Raw genomic sequence first — 18,997 nt, 5'->3', positions numbered from 1 at the left:
TAGGCCATACGGCCCCTCGAGCCTGCGCCGCCATTTAATATATCATGACTGATTCGATCATGGACTCAGGTCCACTTCCCTGCCCGCTCCCCATAACCCTTTATTCCCTTATCTTTTAAGAAACTGTCTATTTCTGTCTTAAATTTATTCAATGTCCCAGCTTCCACAGCTCTCTGAGGCAGCGAATTCCACAGATCCACAATCCTCTGAGAGAAGAAATTTCTCCTCATCTCAGTTTTAAATGGGCGGCCCCTTATTTTAGGATTATGCCCTCTGGTTCTAGTCTCCCCTATCAGTGGAAACATCCTCTCTGCATCCACCTTGTCAAGACCCCTCATAATCTTATACATTTCGGTAAGATCGCCTCTCATTCTTCTGAATTCCACTGAGTAGAGGCCCAACCTACTCAACCTTTCCTCATAAGTTAACCCCCTCATCTCTGGAATCAACCTTGTGAACCTTCTCTGAACTGCCTCCAAAGCAAATATATCCTTTCAAAAATATGGAAACAAAACTGCACGCAGTATTCCAGGTGTGGCCTCACCAATACCTGTACAACTGTAGCAATGCTTCCCTGCTTTTATACTCCATCCCCTTTGCAATAAAGGCCAAGATTCAATTGGCCTTCCTGATCACTTGCTGTACCTGCACACTAACCTTTTATATTTCATGCACAAGTACCCCCAGGTCCTGCTGTACTGCAGCACTTTGCAATCTTTCTCCATTTCAATATTAACTTGCTCTTTGATTTTTTTTCTGCCAAACTGCATGACCTCACACTTTCCAACATTATATTCCATCTGCCAAATTTTTGCCCACTCAGTTAGCCTGTCTATGTCCTTTTGCAGATTTTTTGTGTTCTCCTCACACATTGCTTTTCCTCCCAACTTTGTATTGTCGGCAAACTTGGCTACGTTACACTCGATCCCTTTCTCCAAGTTGTTAATATAGATTGTAAATAGTTGGGGTCCCAGCACTGATCCCTGCGGCACCCCACTGGTTACTGATTGCTAATCCGAGAATGAACCATTTATCCCTACTCTCTATTTTCTGTTAATTCGCCAATCCTTTATCCATGCTAATATATTACCCCCAACCCTGTGAACTTTTATCTTGTGCAGTAACCTTTTATGTGGCACCTTGTCAAATGCCTTCTGGAAGTCCAAATACAACACATCCACTCATTCCCCTTTATCCACCCTGTTCATTACATACTCAAAGAATTCCAGCAAATTTGTCAAACATGACTTCCCCTTCATAAATCCATGCTGACTCTGCCTGACCGAATTATATGCTAACTGACCTGCTAACTGTTGCAGCATTTTCTGATTTTGTTTGAAATGAGACTAAACAACTTGTAGAGCACCATTACACAAACGTTTCCCACCTTGTGTAATAAGCTCCATTAGTAGGTGCTGTGCAGAACTGATCAAGGTATCTGTAGTGTCCTTAGACGCTCTAGTAATGACTCCACGAGGCAGCGTGTTGTACTTGAACTGTAGTGACCTTAGTCCTTTATTAGGTAACTCCAGAGTGAGGATCTCACCTGGTGGCCTGCCTTTTATATTAGTCCAGGCACACCTGTACAGGTAACCTACGAGTCTCCCACTGCTGTGCCCTCTAATGGCACACCTTGTGATAGTACCAAGAGTAGCCATGTAGGATACATGACATCATTCCCCACTGACCTCAGTGCAAATTGCTTCTGCATTGACTGTGCTCTGGGCTTAGCTCTATGCGGGCTCTGTCTGATTGACCCTTGGCGGGTCACCTCAACCTTGGGTGAGTAGTTGGTGCAGTAGCGTGCTGGTGGTTGCTGTTTGTGTGTGTGTGTCCCTGACCACTCCATTCTCCCCCCCTCCCACATCAATTATGGTGGGGGCTCCTAACATTCATGTACATTCAAGTTCAGGTAAGTGGGTTTTTGATTTTTTTTGTTTTTTTGTGGTGCTGTAGTGTGACAAGTACATTAGCTGCCTTATCAATGCAGTGACCAGTGCGTGACGACAAGCGAGTTCCGGAGCTGCTGGGTTGTGTCCCTGCAGTCTGGTGGTGGCTGAGTGCCCGGTGCTGGCAGTGGGAACCCGGTTGGCTCGCGTAGCCTGCTCTCAGGGCTGTTGCCATGGTCCCTAGTGTCGGTCTGGTTCACAGATGTCTGTGACCTCCCTGTCCATTCTTTGTGCCCTGGGTCACAGCTGCTCTCTGAGGAGCTGTCATCTCGCAATGTACAGGGAACTGCTGACTCGCTGGCCTGGGCGTTGTTTGGTTTGGGATCCTGGCTGGTGCCTGTTTCCTTTGTGGCGGGTGATCCTACATCTAGAGGTATGGCCTTGGTGCAGTCTGCTCCTTCTGGCTCGTGGCAGTTGATGCCATCGGGTGCCTGAGAGGTGGAGCCGACCCGCGACATGGTATCGATACCGGTGCCATTGCCTTACTGAGGTCGCTTGCTCCTCAGCTCGTGTATGTTAGCTGTTTGTGGCCACACTTCATGATGCATGGCTCTGGTCCCAGGGACACAGGCTACAGCATTGGGTAACTCGCTGGACCTGTGTGCACCCGATGGGTGTCTGCCTGCTGCATTGGCTGCGTGCAGTAGAAATCATGCATCGCACAACTTTTCCTTACTTATGATGGACACTCTATAGGTCCGATCGCGATCGGGCGACTTTTCCTCGCTGGTTGCATGTGCACAGTTCAGATCATCAATTACACATTTTACATAATCGCGTGATTTTTCCTCGCTGGTTGCATGTACACAATACAAATTATCCGTTACACATTTTACATGATCAGTTACACATTTTGTCTCTGACTTACAGTTTTTATTACATTGCTTGAGTGTGTGGAACTGTCCCTTTAATTGTAATGGGTTGCAGGCCTCCTTTAAGAGAGCCTTGCTTGCTTTACGCCAATCCGCTTCTCCGTTTGGTGCCACGTGTTGCTCCATCAGCGCTGCACCTCGTGTTCTGGCTGCGGCCATCTTTGTCTTCAGCACATCACCTCGTAGTTTGGGCGCCATCTTTCCTTCATCCACGATGTCGACTGCAATGATCCTCTTCTCCCCGGGTTCTGCCTCCGCCGTTCGGAAGTCGCTTCTGGATCCAATTTTCTTTCTCCAGAATCCTGCCTCTGAAGCCTGGAAAGTGTGTTCAGGTTGTCTCAGCTGGATCATCTCCACACAGTCATGCTGAGCAGTCTGTGTCTCGGGTACTGTGCTGATCTGCTCTCTGGTGCCGGGTCCACTCTCAGGTGAGGGCTTGCTTTGCCTCTGAACGCTGGGGATGTCGATCGTTGGAGGGATGATATCTTCCCACTTTCAATGGATCTTCTCCATCCACCTTCTGCCGAGCAGCGTTGGTCCATCACCTGCAACAATCCACTGAGGTAACTTGTGCACCGCGCCATCATGGAGTACCTTTACATTCGCACTACCAACGACTGGGATAATGTCATTGGTGTAGGTGCGCAGCTTTGCCTGAACCTGGATCAACTCAGGTCATTCAGCTTGATTGTCCCATAGCCTCTCAAAGGCTCCTTGATTCATCACTGACTGGCTCGCCCCTGTGTCCACTTCCATGAAGATGGGGAGCTCCCTCTATCTCGACTTCCATCTTCAGCGGGGAACACTCGGTGGTGCAGGTAAACATGCTATGTACCTCCCCGTGGGACTGGGCTGCCTCTCTGCCTATTGATTCATAATCCAAGCTGGATTCATGGCCATCTGCAGACTCTTCATCGACACAGTGAATCATATTTATTTTACACATTCGCTGGAGCTGGCCTTTTGTGCTGCAGCCTTTACATACAGTCTTTAAAGCGGCACTGGTGACCCCATGATTCCCTCCGCAATGCCAGCATGGTGCTAATGGATTAGCCCCCCTTAGCGAACTCTGAGTTAAGGGACTCGGGGCCTGTTCTACCTTCCCTGAAAGGGTTCGCGCTCTATAGTCCAGCTCTAAATGGCGCCACTCTGTGCACAGTACTTGCCGGGTTTGAGTCCTGAGGGTGAGACATCCGCCTAGAACTGTAGGTCGAGGCCATGAATGACTGGCTCACAGAGATGACCTTCTGCAGTGTGACTGCAATATCCGCCGACAGTAGCTTGTGAAGAAGGCCCTCGTGGCCAATTCCAATAACAAAAATGTCCCGTAGCGCTTCGTTGAGGTGGGTAACGAACTCGCACGGTGCCACCAGCCTCCTGAGGTCTGCGGCATATTTCGCGATTTACTGGCCTTCGGGCCGTCGGTTGATGTAGAACTGGTGTCTGGCTGTGAGGATTCTCTCCTTGGGCTTGAGTTGCTCCTGGATCAAGGTTACAAGCTCCTTGTACATCTTGGTCATTGTCTTCACTGGTGGCAGCAAGTCCCTGATGAGGCCATAGACGTTGGGCTCACAACTGGTTGGCAAGATAGCGAGGCGCTTATCAGCCAGTGTGGCCGGTTTGTCGCCTGCCAGGTCGTTTGCTGTGAAGAAATGTTCTAGCCTCTCCACAAAGGTTTCCTAATCATCACCAACGGCGAACTGCTGCAACATACCAAGGTTAGCCATTTCCGCGTGAAAGTTAATAATCTCGTCGCCAATTGTAGTGTCCTTAGATGCTCCAGTAATGACTCCATGAGGCAGTGTGTTGTACTTGAACTGTAGTGACCTTAGTCCTTTATTAGTTAACTCCAGAGTGAGGATCACACCAGGTGGCCTGCCTTTTATACTAGGCCAGGCACACCTGTACAGGTAACCTACGAGTCTCCCACTGCTGTGCCCTCTGGTGGCACATCTTGTGATAGAACAAACAGTAGCCATCTACTGTATCTACGACTGTAGGTTGGAACTCTTGCTCTAATAGTCATTGGCCCAGAACTTGGTGGAAGCTAAGTTCCGCCCAAGTGCCGCCCAAAGGACTGCTGAGATACCTGAAGGTACTTTGGCCGGGAGTTTCGTGGAAAAGTTCAGGAAAGACTGCCTGGCGGCAAAAAATCGACTTACGCCCTGAATCTGGGCGACAGCGGGCAGGCACTCCCAATCTCGGTGCCAAATGCAATCCTCGGCAAAGTACCGCCAAGGATTGAGTCGGGCCCAGGGAGGAGGGAACATATAAAATTAAACATTTTCAAAAAAAAACCCCACTGGAAAACCTTCTGACTCCATCCACCTGAATTGCTGGAAAAAATAAATAAAGAAAAGAAGTTTACTAACCTTTTTTTGTAGGTCTTCTTACTTACCATTGAGGTTAGACCTGCCTCCAGGTGGCAATCCTTCCCCTGCTGCAGCGGACTCCCGCCCAGACCAAACTGGCAGCTCAGCGGGCGGGAGGACACGTATGTGAGTTGCGCGCCAGCAGACCTCAGCGGGCAATCCCCAGCGGTCTTTCTCCCTGTCGGCGGAGGGGGACTGCCCAGAAAACTTGCCGGCAGTCAGCGGCAACGGGCTGTGAGTCCGCCAAGTTCAGCCCCATTACCTTTCAAAGCCTGTCTGTAAACTTGTTATTCTTCCGGATCTAATATTTCTTGCACGCCCAGCTGTGAAAGGAGATGTCTCCTGCACATCCTGATATCCTGTTCCTGCTCACTGCCAGAGTGGCCAAGAACATAGGAGCATAAGAATGTAAAGGACTGGGAAATACTATTTTGATCGATCTGGCTAGCTCCAGCATTCAAATACACCAAATGCCCGTCCAACTCTTTCTTAAAATTACTGATGTTATCAGCCTTCTGGGCAGTCTATTCCAACCATTTACTACTATGTGTGTGAAATAGTTATATCTAATCTGTCCATATATCCTCTCCTTCTGAGCTTCATTCCATGCCTCTTTGTTGTTGTTCTTGGGGCCATGGTGAACAGATGCTCTTTTAAGGAAAGAATAGATGAACATTTAAAACAGGGAAAGGTACAGGACTATAGGGAGATGGTGGTGAAACAGGATTAATTTTGGTTAATTTTGAATTGTTTTTGCAAAGGGGTAATGAGCATGGTTTTGAAAGGGAGAGGGACAGTACCTGAGAACATGTGGGGCAGGAACGGAAGTTAAGTGGTCAACGGTTTAGTGGGAATGGGGTCAAGGATGCAGAAAATGGTTCTCATGGACAAGATCAGCTTGGTGAGGGCTGAGGGGAGACTAGAGAGAAACTAGAGAAAGACATACATTCAGGGCTAGGGCAGTGGGGTGTCTGGGCAGGGGGGGGGGGGCGGGTGGAGGGGGAGGGAACCAGCAAAGGTAGCTAAATGGATAGTCTCAATCTTAATGAAAAAGATATCCATGAGCTCCTCACACATGTTGTTAGAGGTGAGCAGGGAAGAAGGGTTTAAGGGGATGGTTTGGAAGAGGCAGTTTGAAAGTAAGGATAATTTCTTTGCTGGTGCTAGTAAGCTGAGCTGCAGAGTATCACAGAAAATGACATATAATGAAGAGAGGTTCCTAGAAAAGGTTGAGGGACCTGAAGTGGAAGAAAATCTAGGGAAGTACTGTTTGTTCAAAAAAACTCTGCTCATATAAATTTGTTCAGCACTTTTTCAAATAATGGCAAATTTTGAACAGTATGGAGACCTTCAATGCTAGGCTCCTCCATGGTGCCTCAATGAAGGGGAAAAGACCCAAGCATCTCCATTGTAAGCAATAGGGTCCATGCTCAGTGTGATAGTCGAGTTAGAGCAGTATGATCCCTGGAAACCATACTACTTCCTGGAGTACAGGGTACTTGACCAATTGTGTGTTTTCCCAGGATCATGTGGCTCGGCTGCTTTTGTTCCCTCTTCCATTCTCTCAAGATCATGCTGCCTCTTGTTGGTAATTTGAAGGAGTGACCTAGTGGGGAGGGAGACCCAACCCAGCAGTTCTCTATGCAGTTTAAAAAGCAAAAACATATTTTTTCACTTTATGATGGGGGAAGTACTTTGAACAAAAAAAACCTCCGCCCACATCTCCTTTCAATTAGGAGGAAGAGAAACTGCATTGTGAGTCACTTCACATCGCACTCTCAAAACTCCCAGCAGCCAGGTAATAGGCGTCGGATGTTTAGTGTAAGGCCTATGCTCTCGTGCGCTTTGGTGAAGGTGTTTGACGATGGTTTGGAGTTCATCGAGTGCATGAAGCATTGACCATGCTCGATCAGCTCCGATAGACGGGCCACATCGTCCGCATGCCTGATACTAGACTCCCAAAACAAGCGATGGACTCGGAGCTCCGACATGGCAAACGAGTCCCAGGTGGGCAGAAGAAATGCGTCAAGGGCACCCTCAAAGTGTCCATGAAAAAGTGCAACATCCCCACCGACACCTGGGAGTCCCTGGCCCGAGACCGCTCAAAGTGGAGGAGAAGCATCTGGAAGGCACCAAACACCTCGAGTCTCTTTGCCGGGAGCAAGCGGAAGCCAAGCGCAAACAACGGAAGGAGCGCACGACAACCCAACCACCCCACCCACCCGTCCCTTCAACCACCATCCGCCCCACCTGTGACAGAGACTGTAGGTCCCGCATTGGACTCATCTGTCACCTGAGAACTCATATTAGTGTGGAAGCAAGTCATCCTCGACTCCGAGGGACTGCCTAAGAAAGAAGAAGAATAGACATCAAGAAGAAGAAGAAGAATAGAAGAAGAATAGAAGCCTGACATCAGTAGTGCGGAAAATGTTGGAATCAATTATTAAGGATGAAATAGTAGCGCATTTGGAAAGCAGTGACAGGATTGGTCCAAGTCAGTATGGATTTATGAAAGGGAAATCATGCTTGACAAATCTTCTGGAATTTTTTGAGGATGTAACTAGCAGAGTGGACAAGGGAGAACCAGTGGATATGGTGTATTTGGACTTTCAAAAGGCTTTTGACAAGGTCCCACACAAAGGACCTTGGTGTGCAAAATTAAAGCACATGGTATTGGGGGTAATGTACTGACGTGGATAGAGAGCTGGTTGGCAGACAGGAAGCAGAGAGTCGGGATAAACTGGTCCTTTTCATAATGGCAGGCAGTGACTAGTGGAGTGCCGCAGGGCTCAGTGCTTGGACCCCAGCTCTTTACAATGTACATTAATGATTTAGATGACGGAATAAAGTGTAATATCTCCAAGTTTGCGGATGACACTAAACTGGGTGGCGGTGTGAGCTGTGAGGAGGATGCTATGAGGCTGCAGGGTGACTTGGACAGGTTAGGTGAGTGGGCAAATACATGGCAGATGCAGTATAATGTGGATAAATGTGAGGTTACCCATTTTGGGAGCAAAAACACGAAGGCAGAATATTATCTGAATGGCGGCAGACTAGGAAAAGGGGAGGTGCAACGAGACCTGGGTGTCATGGTTCATCAGTCACTGAAAGTGGGCATGCAGGTACAGCAGGCGGTAAAGAAGGCAATTGGTATGTTGGCCTTCATAGCTAGGGGATTTGAATATAGAAGCAGGGAGGTCGTAATGCAGCTGTACCGGGCCTTAGTGAGGCCTCACCTGGAATATTGTGTTCAGTTTTGATCTCCTAGTCTGAGGAAGGACGTTCTTGCTATTGAGGGAGTGCAGCGAAGGTTCACCAGACTGATTCCAGGGATGGCTGGGCTGTCATATGAGGAGAGACTGGATAAACTGGAGTTTAGAAAGATGAGAGGGGATCTCATAGAAACATAAGATTCTGACGGGACTGGACAGAATAGATGCGGGAAGAATGTTCCCGATGTTGGGGAAGTCCAGAACAAGGGGACCTAGTCTTAGGATAAGGGGTAGGCCATTTAGGACTGAGATGAGGAGAAACTTCTTCACTCAGAGAGTTGTTAACCTGTGGAATTCCCTGCCGCAGAGAGTTGTTGATGCCAGTTCACTGGATATATTCAAGAGGGAGTTAGATATGGCCCTTACGGTTAAGGGGATCAAGGGGTATGGAGAGAAAGCAGGAAAGGGGACTGAAGGAATGATCAGCCATGATCTTATTGAATGGCAGTGCAGGCTCGAAGGGCAGAATGGCCTACTCCTGCACCTATTTTCTATGTTTCTATGACATCGGCAGAGGTGTAGGAGCAGATTGCTTTTACACTCTATATGAGAGACGAGCATTCAGTTCCAATTCAGCTCTCAGACCAGTCCAAAAACATGGACCCCATTGTTTTTAATGGAGATGTTTGGGACTCTACCCCATCATGGAGTAGAAAAATATAATCGAAATGAGCAAAAATATAAATAAATAAAATTTGAGATAATAAATGTTATACTATGTTCTAACTAGATGGTTGATGACTAGTATGCTATTTATTGTTTTCTGAAAATACCCATGCAAGAGGAGTGAAAAGGAGTTTTACCATTTTATCCTTTAAACTATTTTATCCTTCGACATGCTTTTTTAAGTTAATTCTGTTTTTCAAATAATTCTGTTGCTAATGGTGTACAACCTATGTCTGAACCGCTAATTCTCGCCAAAAATCGGCCCTCAGGAATCAACCTTGAACAATTATTTACAATTAAACTTGTGACTCAAAGCTGCAGTTACAAAACAACTGCCAAATGCTCTTGAAGAAAGAGAATACTCAGAACAAAAACAAAGTTTAACTTACGCCAATAAAACTACTGTAAAGTCCAACCAGTTCCAGGGGTTCCGGAGATATGAAAAAGTATGTAATGCGAAACCTCGGGCCAATACCTTAATAATAACTTCCATTGTATATATTGCTGTAAAGATGAGACTAAACAGACATAAATAAATAAAGGATTAAGACAATATAAACACCACAATAAAGCATTAAGACAACATAAACACCCCATTTTTATCCAATGTACTTTACTCATTTTAGTAAATCTTATTTACTTTATTCTTTAAAGCTCTGTTTGCAATTAGCTTCAGCTGTGTATCAGGGAAAGGGTTCAGCACTTAGCGATTGTTAAAAACAACATCAAAGTCAAAGGAAAGGCAACTGGTTGCACAGCAGAGACTTAAGACTCCAATAATAGTTATTGTCAACACAAATGTAGGGGGAAAAATGTGCTCTCTGAAGGATAGAAATGTAACGTAAAAGGAGGGTGAATTATTTGAACAGGAGCAATGGTGCTTCTTTGGAGGGGCAGAAAAAGAACAAATTTTGAACTGAGTTAAGAAACTTTGGGCTGGATTTTCGTTATGTTGCGGCCTGTGTTCGCACATCACGGAGGAAAAGCTTTGCGGGCGGGTGGCCAGCTTCCAGTGCCCCGTCGGCAAATTTGTTGTGGATTTGCGGGGACTGGAGCGTCGAGCCGGCGTGCAATGGCGCCGGTTTCGACTGCATGTTGAAATTTGTTGTGCGCTGACCCTATAGTGTGCCGTGGAGGGACCGTCTGGAAAACCTGCTGTTCAGAGCTGCCCCAGCGACGGTGACTCTTGGGTGCTGGGCTGCTGGCCTAGCTGAAACCCTCCCTGGTGATCCAATGGGCACCACTAAAGTGGCTTCAGAGTTCGCAGCGGCCCTCCCCTTTAACTGAAGGGGAGAGACGTTGTGACGCATCAGCGCGACGCGGCATGTCGCGCTGACGTCATGGCTGATCGAGGCAGCGGACCCGCTGAGAGAGCACTTCCGCCCCGCACCACAGAGAGATAAAAAACAAAGTGCTGAATCTCTCCGGTATCTGCGCACCATGGACTGGGGTGGAGAAAAACGTTTAAAAAATGGTAGGTGCGCCCCGTTTCTGGCGGAGGGCAATTTCTACCCCAAAGCCTTCTGTATTAATATCTTAAATGCACAGCACTAATGGCAATGCAGGTAAACATATTCCCAAACGTGGAACAAAACCATTCAGATTAACACGGCGCAGTTTAGGTGCTGAGTTAGTAATCTTAGCAATCCTAAACTAGATAGAGCAAAACAATCTGCCAGGGTTCCTGTTTGCTGTACAGTAACTGGATGTTAGGCGAGTATAGAATGGCCAGATAGGCTGCTGGCACAAGTGAGGACACACTTGAGTCTGAATCAGTGGATTTAGATAATATTATAGTGTCGCTTTTCTATGTTTTGTGCTTTTTGATTCTGTGGGTGTCTCATCTTTCTATCTCAGTATTATTCTCTGTGTTGTCTCTCTCTCTCCTGATACTTATCTGTCACCTTTCACACCCCCCCTTTTAGGTTCTTTTTCTTTCTTTATCTTAATAGGGTAAATTTATGGACCCCATGGTTCCAGTGGAGAGCCACTTGTCAAGGGAGCGCAAGTTGGTTAATTAGTGCTACAGTGATGTAGCCTCGTCTCTGACCCATTCTCCTGACAAGTGTCTCCCCCTGCTGGTAGCAAAGAATTGGCAAATTTACTGTTCTGTCTCTTGCTAGCTTGATTTGTTTTCCTACTTTTCTCCATAAAAGGGAAAAATGTTCATAAAAATACTAAATATAGATGGACAGCAAGAGAGAGAAGGTGGGGGGGGGTGGGGCGATGGAGTGAGAGAAAACACTAAAATGACAACTACCCAAGCTAAGTGATTTAGATGATACTATAAACCAGAAGTGACTTCTAACTATTATCTGAAACTGGAGACAAGATAGAACCTTTAAATCATTCTTGGGTGCCTTTTTTGCTTTAAAGGGCTGGATTTTCAGCTTTGATGTTTTTGGGGCGATAATGGCAGCAGGGTGGGAAAGTTAGCGCCCAGAATAGTTTGCGCCTCAGTAGGTATGTTTGGCAGCTGGGGCGCAGCACTAAGGGAGGTGTTGCACAACTCTCTTCGGGTGTTAGGATGGGAAACTCCAGAGCAAAAGAGCCAGGCTGGGAGCGCTCCGAGAGATGCCTGGGGGGGAGGGGAGTAAAAAAAAACTAAAAGAAATACCACAAAAACTTTCCTAAAACATTGCCCACTCCACCACAACACAAATCACAAAAAAAAATTAAAAGAAAAAACAATTACACTTACCTTAGGAGTTCATTACTTACCTCTCTGCTGTGGGATTGTTGGGCTGCCTGATTTCCCAGGCAGTCAGTGCGAGGCGCGCTTTGCGCCGTACGGATCGGGCTAGAATCAAAACTCGCGCCGGTATTGCAACCAGTGGCGTTGCACACCGGCCGCAGCTCTTCTGGGCGGTGCTGCTCAGTGCCGCCGCTAAACCTTAATATTTAAGACAGAGATAGACAAATTTCTGAGCGATAAGGAAATAAAGGGTTATGGGGAGCAGGTAGGGAAGTGGAGCTGTGTCCATGATCAGATCAGCCATGATCTTATTAAATGGCGGAGCAGGTTCGAGGGGCCAAATGGCTCCTATTTCTTATGTTCTTCTGTAAACCGGACCCGAGGATCACTGTGGGGCACTGGAGGTTGACCGCCTAGCCAAAACAGTTCACCACCATTGCTGCTGCTCTGGGGAAAAAAATGGAGCAGAGAAGACCTGAAAATCTAGCCCTATGATAGTCTGCAGAGACAGTAAGTGCTCATTCTGCTCCCAGCGAGTGTAATTTCATACATTAGCAAGCCAGGTTGCCTCAGACAGCTGATCAATGATGATCACAGTTGATGACTGTAATCACTGCAAGTTTATAGTGTTAAGTCTGCAGTTTACCAACAGAAAATAACAATTATTATACATACTTTCATTAAAATACACAGCAAGACATAGAATGGAAATGATACTTAACCAGGTGATGAAACCAGGCTAACAAGGGAAATTAGGGATAGTGTTAAATCCAAGGAAGAGGCATATAAATTAGCCAGAAAAAGCAGCAAACCTGAAGACTGGGAGAAATTTAGAATTCAGCAGAGGAGGACAAAGGGTTTAATTAGGATGGGGAAAATAGAGTATGAGAGTAAGCTTGCAAAGAATATAAAAACTGACTGCAAAAGCTTCTATAGATATGTGAAGAGAAAAAGATTAGTGAAGACAAATGTAGGTCCTTGCAGTCAGAATCAGGTGAATTTATAATGGGGAACAAAGAAATGGCAGACCAATTGAACAAATACTTTGGTTCTGTCTTCACTAAGGAAGACACAAATAACCTTCCGGAAATACTAGGGGACCGAGGGTCTAGCGAGAAGGAGGAACAGAAGGAAATCCTTATTAGTCAGGAAATTGTGTTAGGGAAATTGATGGGATTGAAGGCCGATAAATCCCCAAGGACTGATAATCTGCATCCCAGAGTACTTAAGGAAGTGGCCCTAGAAATAGTGGATGCATTGGTGGTCATTTTCCAAAATTCTATAGACTCTGGATCAGTTCCTATGGATTGGAGGGTAGCTAATGTAACCCCACTTTTAAAAAAAGGAGGGAGAGAAAACAGGGAATTTTAGACCGGTTAGCCTGACATCGGTAGGGGAAAATGTTGGAATCAATTATTAAAGATGTAATAGTAGTGCATTTGGAAAGCAGTGACAGGATCGGTCCAAGCCAGCATGGATTTATGAAAGGGAAATCATGCTTGATAAATCTTCTAGAATTTTTTGAGGATGTAACTAGAGTGGACAAGGGAGAACCAGTGGATGTGGTATATTTGGACTTTCAAAAGCCTTTTGACAAGGTCCCACACAAGATGTTAGTGTGCAAAATTAAAGCACATGGTATTGGGGGTAATGTATTGACGTGGATAAAAAATTGGTTGGCAGACAGGAAGCAAAGAGTAGGAATAAACGGGTCCTTTTCAGAATGGCAGGCAGTGACTAGTGGGGTATCGCAAGGTTCAGTGCCGGGACACCAGCTATTTACAATATAAATGATTTTGACGAAGAAATTGAATGTAATATCTCCAAGTTTGCAGATAACACTAAGCTGGGTGGCAGTGTGAACTGTGAGGAGGATGCTAAGAGGCTGCAGGGTGACTTGGACAGGTTAGCTGAGTGGGCAAATGCATGGCAGATGCAGTATAATGTGGATAAATGTGAGGTTATCCACTTTGGGGGCAAAAACAGGAAAGCAGAATATTATCTGAATGGTGACAGATTAGGAAAAGGAGAGGTGTAACGAGACCTGGGTGTCATGGTACATCAGTCATTGAAAGTTGGCATGCATGTACAGCAGGCGGTGAAGAAGGCAAATGGCATGTTGGCTTTCATAGCGAGAGGATTTGCGTATAGGAGCAGGGAAGTCTTACTGCAGTTGTACAGGGACTTGGTGAGGCCACACCTTGAATATTGTTTACAGTTTTGGTCTCCTAATCTGAGGAAGGACATTCTTGCTATTGAGGGTGTGCAACGAAGGTTTACCAGACTGATTCCCGGGATGATAGGACTGACATATGAAGAAAAACTGGATCGATTAGGCTTATATTTACTGGAATTTAGAAGAATGAGAGGGGATCTCATGGAAGCATGTAAAATTCTGATAGGATTGGACAGGTTGGATGTAGGAAGAATGTTCCCGATGTTGGGGAAATCCAGAACCAGGGGTCACAGTCTAAGAGTAAGGGGTAAGCCATTTAGGTCCGAGATGAGGAGAAACTTCTTCACTCAGAGAATTGTGAACCTGTGGAATTCTCTACCACAGAAAGTGTTGAGGCCAATTTGTTAGATATATTTAAAAGGGAGTTAGATGTGGCCCCTACGCCTAAAGGGATCAAGGGGTATGGAGAAAAAGCAGGAATGCGGTACTGAAGTTGCATGATCAACCATGATCATATTGAATGGTAGTGCAGGCTCAAAGGGCTGAATGGCCTACTCCTGCACCTATTTTCTATGTTTCTATGGGGTCAAGTTTCTGCCTGAGTTGCTCCTATTTATTTGGAGCAACTAGTTTAAAATGGAACATTCTAGAAATTGCAATTCTCGGCATTTAGTTTTCTCCAGTTCCAGTGAGTTAGAATAGTTCCATTTTAGAACAGATTTTTTTTTCAAAAGGGGGTGCGTCCAGCCACTTACGCCTGTTTTGCAAGTTTAGGCAGCGAAAACTTACTCCAAACGTACTTAGAATGGAGTAAGTGTAGATTTTTGTACGCTCAGAAAAACCTGGCCTACACTTAAAAATCAGGCATAGGGAACGAGAGATAGCAGGGGGGAAGGGTGGTTTACTAACATTAAACACATCACTTTTACAAATAAAGAGCCATCATCAATAACAAATGATAAATAAATCAATAAATAAACCAATAAAGCAATCAAAAAAAATTTAAAAATAAAAAAAAAATCACTCAATAAACAGAAAATTATTTCTAATCACCTACTGCAGTACCGGGGAGAAGAGGGTGAGGGAGAAGAGAGGACTCTGAGGGGAGAAGAGAGGGGGGTGAGGGGAGAAGAGAGGGGGGTGGGGGGAGAAGAGGGGTGGAGAAGATGAACTGGGGGGGGGGGGAGAAGATGAACGGGGGGGGGAGAAGATGAATGGGGTGGGGAAGAAGATGAACGGTGAGGGTGAAGATGAACGGGGAGTGGGGAGAAGATGAATGGGAGGGGGGAGAAGAAGAAGAACGGGGGGGGGAAGAAGAAGATGAATGGGAGGGGGGAGAAGAAGAAGAACGGGGGGGGGAAGAAGAAGAAGAATGGGGGGGAGAAGATGAATGGGGGGGGGGGAGAAGATGAACGGGGGGGGAGAAGATGAACGGGGGGGGGAGAAGATGAACGGGGGGGGGAGAAGATGAATGGGGTGGGGAAGAAGATGAACGGTGAGGGTGAAGATGAACGGGGAGTGGGGAGAAGATGAATGGGGGGGGAGAAGATGAATGGGGGGGGTGGAGAAGATGAATGGGGGGGAGAAGATGAACGGGGTGGGGAAGAAGATGAATGGGGGGGGAGAAGATGAATGGGGGGGGTGGAGAAGATGAATGGGGGGGGAGAAGATGAACGGGGTGGGGAAGAAGATGAACGGGGAGTGGGGAGAAGATGAACGGGGGGGGTGGAGAAGATGAATGGGGGGGGTGGAGAAGATGAATGGGGGGGGAGAAGATGAAGGGGGGGGGGAGAAGGTGAACGGGGTGGGGAAGAAGATGAACGGTGAGGGTGAAGATGAACGGGGAGTGGGGAGAAGATGAATGGGAGGGGGGAGAAGAAGAACGGGGGGGGAGAAGAAGAACGGGGAGGGCAGAAGAAGAACGGGTTGGGGGGGAGGGATTGTAGAATACGACGAAGCCGGGCCCCGCTGAGGACTTCGGGCAGGGCCCGCACGCGGAAGACGCCGATGACTCTTCAGGCGGGGCCCATCCCCAGCGAGATGCTGGACAGGCGGGCGGGCCCCGCCGCCGACGAGGTAAGATGCATCAGGCCATTCGGCCCGGGATAGGGGAAACGTCCCTTCGGCCTGGGATAGGGTCGTCGTCGGGAGACGGGACACGCTGGGAGGGCCGGGAGCTACGGCGCACGCGCGCAGCTGCCGGCACTGTTTTTGGCGCAGGGCTGTAGCTCCCCCCCCCCCCCCCCCCCCAGCAGCTCCTGCTGTGCCGTGCCGAGCTAGAAACGGGCCTACAGCTATCAGAGAATCGCGAGTTAAGTATTCGGCGCAATTTCTATTCTGCAAATTAAGCGCGACTTTCCGATGTGCGCTGTTCTAGCGGGAGTCCGAAACTTGAGCCCTATGTTTCTATGAAATCACCTTGGGGTAAACTTTTATCTTCACTGCATGGGCATAAATCTGATGGAACAGATTGCCCCCCTGTTATAAAATTAACCTGATTCTCATTCCATTGACTTTGCCAGATTATGGATCATAGAGAAATACATAGAATTTTATAACACAGAAACAGGCCATTCAATCCAACAAGTCTATACTGGTGTTTATGTTCCACACGACCCTCCTCCCAACCTTCTTGTGTGAGAGTAAGTTTAGATGGGGCCTATGCTCTCTGGAGTTTAGAAGAATGAGAGGTGATCTCATTGAAACATATAAGATTCTGAGGGCAATTGACAGGGTGGATGCTGAGAGAATGTTTCCCATAGAGAGCCTGGAGCTAGAGGCACAGTCTCAGGATAAGGGGTCAGCCATTTAAGACTGAGATGAGGAGGAATTTCTTCACTCAGAGGGTTGTGAATCTTTGGAATTGGATGCTGAATCATTGCATATATTCAAGGTTGAGATTGATCGATTTTTGGACTCTGGGAATCAAGGGAGATCGGTCGGGAAAGTAGAGTTGAGGCTGAAGATCAGCCATGATCTTATTAAATGGCGGAGCAGGCTCGAGGGGCTATATGTCCTACTCCTGCTCCTAATTCTTATGTTCTTATGTTCTCTTAATCTCACCCTATCAATATATCCATCTATCTCTTTCTCCCTCATATAATTATCTAGCTTCCCATTAAATGCATCTATGCTATTCACCTCAACTACTCTATGTAGTGGCGATTTCCCTGTTCCCCTCACTCTTAGTAGAGGCCATGTGGTGAAGAATAAAATTTACCCCCATATTTCTTAATCTTTCAACAAACAAAATATAAACATAAATAAGTTTAACATGTCAATTCTCGGTTATGTTGTGTATTTACTGAAATAAGAAACCAGGCTTGATACTTCTTTAAATAATTTTCCTGGCAGACATTTACTATTTCTATATCAAGGGTGATTTTTTAAAACTCTCCTCCAGTCTGCAGCATGCTTTTATAGGAGAACAGATCAGAGATAGGGTTATAAATTTCTGATTATGTTTCCTGCATACCTGTCTAATGCAACTCCACACAAGAGTAGATACTAAAATAAAATACCTCTCAGATACATAATACAGAAATACATAGAGGTAAACACAGCACACGCTATATACTACGTATACTCACTCAACAATGGCAAAATTTTTATTCATTGCCAGCAGCAACATATTTACAAAGATTGTTCCAATGATTACTAAATTAAAATATGTAATTACACATTAAGGAAAAATGAACAGAGCTCATTCAGAAAACTTAAACCTTTGAAAAACCATTTAAAAATCTTGAAAACAAAATCTGTGTCAAAGGACAATTAATCCATCAGTGAGTCACTTCATTTTCCTGGACAAACATAGAATCATCACAAGAAAACAGATGTTCCTGCATATGCTGAGTTGTCTAATGATGACAGAACATTTAATCTAAATTGTATTTAGTATTTTACGAGTAGATGTGTTTTATAACAACAATATTTCTCTGTTAAATATGGTATTTTTAAAGAACAAACGTCAATTTCAAACAAGGGCTCCAATGTGGTAAAGTACACAAAACAACACTTCTGGGTCCAAAGGCCGTGGTTTCCCTGGGCATCTCAATAGGCAGTGCTGCCTTTGATGGCAACTTGAATGCAAACCAGGCTATTGTTGAAAGTCGAGATAGCGATATTTTCTAGCCATTGGTGGCGTCAGATCATCTGTACAGGAAAGCTTTTCATGCTTGCTTACCTGTATGTACATTCACAGAACATTTGAGAAAATACAGCAGCAAGAAGGAAAATCCTGAATCACATTTTGAAAACTGCCTCTGTACAAACTGGTAAATGAAGTGTTTTTTTTCTGATCTGGGTGCTGTGAAATGAAACTTGCAATATAAAGTGGCTTTTTCCACTGCAATTGAATCCTGAGGCAATATTGAAGAACCAGTTCTTGAACATATGCATGCTATTAGATGACAAAGGCCTAGAAATTGATCCACTCTGACAGGCTGGCACAAATTGGGCACAGGGATCGAACCCTGTGAGGGAAAGGGTAGACATGTGGCACATCTGATATTGGGTCTCTGTCCTCATTTACTTGACACCATCGAATTACAGAAGCCTGCTGGGCATCACTAGGCAGCTTGCTGGCAAAGAGGATTTCTATTTCCTCTCGGTCCTGAGGGAGAGAAGAAAGTGATCAGGCGTGAAGGGGGGGCGATCGGGAGAGGGGGGAAGCAATCGAGAGGGAAGAGAGCGAGTGGGAGGAAGCCGAGCGGGGGCCGGTAACAGTCTTTGGCACTGCAGTGGAGCCGGGAGGAACATTTCTCCACCTCCTGGCTGGGAAGTCTAGAACAAGGGGTCACAGTCTCAGGATACAGGGTAGGAAATTTAGGACTGAGATGAGGAGAAATGTTTTCACTCAGAGGGTGGTGAACCTGTGGAATTCTCTACCACAGAAGGCTGTGGAGGCCAAGTCACTGAATATATTTAAGAGGGGGATAGATAGATTTCTAGAAACAAAGGACATCAAGGGGTATGGGGAAAAAGAGGGAATAT

Source organism: Pristiophorus japonicus, chromosome 2, assembly GCF_044704955.1.
Source record: "Pristiophorus japonicus isolate sPriJap1 chromosome 2, sPriJap1.hap1, whole genome shotgun sequence".
Classification (NCBI taxonomy): Eukaryota; Metazoa; Chordata; class Chondrichthyes; family Pristiophoridae; genus Pristiophorus; species Pristiophorus japonicus.
The sequence above is the reverse complement of the archived record's forward strand: the minus strand, read 5'-3'. Positions refer to the sequence as shown.